The sequence below is a fragment of the Octopus bimaculoides genome, chromosome 18, assembly GCF_001194135.2.
Source record: "Octopus bimaculoides isolate UCB-OBI-ISO-001 chromosome 18, ASM119413v2, whole genome shotgun sequence".
NCBI lineage: Eukaryota > Metazoa > Mollusca > Cephalopoda > Octopoda > Octopodidae > Octopus > Octopus bimaculoides.
Window position 1 is genome coordinate 7,506,757 of NC_068998.1, and position 4,214 is coordinate 7,510,970.

Below are 4,214 nucleotides of genomic sequence, written 5' to 3' on the forward strand. Positions count from 1 at the left end.
ATATATACATTTACTTATCTAATTATTTATATTTTTATACACACACACACACATACACACACACACACACACACATACACACACACACACACACACCCACACACATTATAATATATGTATATATCTGATGGCTGGAGTGTGGAACTCTTATTGTGAGATAACAATCCAGTTTCAATGAACTGTATACTCATGTATTCTAGAATAGTCATTGAGCATTCATCTCTCATACGTCAGCACAATTCAACATTCTCTCTCTCTCACATGCACACACAGATACACACACACATACACATTTATATATATCATATGTGAACGCATGTATATTTGCATTTATGTACGTATATTTACGCATGTGCGTTTCTGCACATATATATTTAAGAATACATCTCTACATACATATGGACATTACATGTATGCGAGTAATGTTATCAAATGCATTATGACGAAAATTAATTGACAATATACCTTACTTCAATATTGGACTGACATGAATTGAATACTGGAATGACATAAATGAAAGTTTGAAGGGAATTTGTCAGCCTTTCACGAATTTAATTTTCACCAATATTTACTTTGTAGGAAGGACTTGGGCTTCATTGAAACCGAGATGACTATAATCACCAGTACTTATGTTATATAAACGTTCATATGATATTAAGTTATAGCAAACACATTTATCTCATTGAATTGTTTCTAAGATGAGATTCAGAAATTTATTTATTTATTTATTCTTGTTTTTACCCAACCCGCCCTCCTCCTCCTTCTCCTACGTCCTTACCATCTTCGTGCGAGTATTTGTTTGTTCCAATCGTATTTATACAGCCGATTGCTTCAGCTTGACAAGAGATCACTTCCATAATTGGTGAAATTTATAAATATCTGGTTTTGGATTATCTCTATGCATCAAAAATTTGTAATACAGCTTTTCATGAGATATAATAATAATAATAATAATAATAATAATAACAACAACAGTAATATTAATAATGATGATGATGATCATGATGATGATGATGATGATGATGACAAAGACATTGACGATGACGACGATGATGATGTGGTTGATGATGTAGCTATGGTTGTCTGATTGAAAAGTTTGTGTCGCAATGCCTTAGTTTAGAAGCAAGGAAGGAAGTGCTGTGTTCAATCCTGTGCCGCACTGTGTCTTGGATATATCCATCCTTAAGTTTCCTTTTAGGCATGGAAACTTTGAGCAATACTTTTGGATATGTATTGATGTATGTATGTCCATGTGTACATGTATATATACCTATACATACATATAAATATATATAAATTAAAAACGTAAAAATAAAAAAACAGAACACAAAGGATTCCGCGGTACACGTGTTTCAAGCTTTATAGTCATAGCATCATTATATTGGTATATAATTGATAGACAGGATGGTATAAAGCTATCTTCAGCCGCAAATATATAAATATATATATATATATATCTGCATATACATTTCCATATATTATGCATATATACATACATATATATATATATATATATATATATATACATACCCACATATATAAACTTTGTAGATGAAAGATTTGGCAACTTTTAAAAATCGAGTTGTATTGGCCTTTGCCTTTCCCTCGGATAATATCAGTGGTGTGGAAAGGGGTGCCTCGTATGCATAGCCAACTGCTGGTCTTCTATAAAGGGAGGTGAACTTTCTGGGTATAATCCCATGGTCATTTATGACTGAAGGGGGTCTTTACTCTTTTTTTTTTTTAAGCATGTAGCCAAATGGTTAGAACACTAGCTTCATGCTCATTTTTGAACTCACCGACACATTGCATCCCTGAGTAAGGCACTTCATTGCCTGTTGCTCCAGTCTCTATTAGTTACATATCAGGTGCTCTCTATTACCCACAGACTCTAAAACAATTAACAACAGTATGGTACGTTTGTTTACAATGTTATCCTCATTTCTGAGTGATGGCCATACTTTTAAGATGTATTGTTAGATAAATGTCTCAGTCAATGAATAGATGAATCGATGGCATGGTGATTGACAGAGACATAGATTGAGGGCTGTTTAAGTAGAGACACACAAGATATTTATGCATCTCTGCGTTTATAAATGTATGTGCACACACATATTTATGTGTGAATATATATATCTATATATATACACACACGTATATATATATATATATATATATATATATGCATCTGTGCATGTATGTGTGAATAGTGAGATAGGCACCAGTTTGATGGAGATAAAATGTTGGTTTGATGTATATGGACAAGGGGATTAAGTAGACATGAAGACAGAAATCTCATAGGAAATAGATGGATATCTGTTTAAATAGAAAGGTAGAAATTAATACAGGTATAGACAAATCCTTAGAGAAAAAGAATAATAAAATATGAATTGAGAGAGAAAGAGAGAAAGGGGTGAAAAGAGAGAGAAAAGCACAAGAGATGGAGAAAGAATGAAAGTAGAATGAGTAGAGAGATGTGAAGTTAATAATACAAACAGAGAAGGAAGTTGTTTGTTCTTATTTAACCACAGGTCAGCCTGGCTTAACATACCAATGACCTAAAGGATTCTAGATGTGACCAGTGTGTTTCTTTGTATATCTACTGCTTACAATGCCAAATATTTTGTTTACTTTTTAATATTTCTTGTAGGACATAAGAGTGCAGATTTAAAAGAAAGAGATTTGACTGTGGTTTCTAGCATGTGGTATGAGTGCATGTAAGGGCTACTTTATTGGGTTGAAGAACAGGTGTATGTAAAATCATTGTGTTAATGTCCACTTTTTCCATGCTTACAATGTTAGGGATTATATGTATACATATATTAATATTTTAATATATATATATATATATATATATATATATATGAATAGGGTGCTGGTTACAATGTAAAAAGCACCCACAACACTTTGTCAAGTGTTTGGTGTGAAGAAGGGCATCCAGCCATAGAAACAAAGCCAAACCAGATGAGAGCTGAATGTGGCTGTCCAGCTTGTTAGCTCCTGTCAAACCATCCAACCCATACCAGCATGGAAAACAGACATTAAATGGTGATGATGATGATGATGAGGTGCATGATTAAATAGGTGTGATGGTGTGTACCTTAGACATTAGGGTCTTCAGCTCATTGTTGTAAGGGCTTGATTTTGATACACAGCAGCACATTATCTGCTTGAGCAAGATGGTTTATTTAACATTGCTCAAGTTCACTCAGCTGACAATAATGAGCAATCCTGGAATGGACTGGCATCCCATCCAGGTGAGTAGTAACTACACCATGAATCCGGGGGAAACTGGTCTTTATGAGACGGTATGACCTGGATAAGGTAACTTTAATTTCAGTTCACTCTGTTGGCAAAAATAAGGTGCCCCCTCACCCATATTTCAAAGGGCCTACCTTGTCACATTCTGTGCCATGCTGAATCTCCATAAGAACTATACTAAAGGTACAAATAACTATGGAATGCTCAGCTAGTTGCACATTAATTTCACAAGCAGACGGTTCCATTGATCGGATCAACTGGAATTCTCCCATCGTAACCGACGGAATACCAGTTTATGATTAAATAGCTTCAGTGAAAGAAATAGAAGACGAGTGACTTCATCATAAACCTGAATTAATGTGGACATTTCTAGTTCTCTGGGTTCCATATACAGGAATGAAGTTTGTTTGCATACTTCATATGAAGGGTTTGTAACTTTATTCCTGGCAGATCCTCTGAGTACTGGCGCTATGTATAATACCAATTAATATTATCGGCAAGTTTCAATATTTGAACTGGCAGCTTCTACCATTGATATTATATCTCACATGCAATGTGTGTGCTTGTGTTGAGGGATCTGAATATATGCATGTATGTAGATGCACAGGTACACAAACAGATACACTTGTGTGTGTGTGTGTGTCTGTGTGTGTTTGTGCATTTATACATGTGTGTAGATGTGTTTGCACTTCTTCAATATATGTGTGTGAGAGTGTGTACGTGTTGTGTGGGTGTTTATATCATTAAGCAGATTTATGGTTATGCTTCTGTGTATACGAGTGAGAAGGAGTGTGTATATATATATATATATATATATATATATATATATATATATAGAGAGAGAGAGAGAGAGAGAGAGATACACATACACACTCACATACACGTTAAGACTTGCATATAGTTTTGTATCTCTCTATATCAATGTATACAAATAGAGATTCAAACTCACGTTT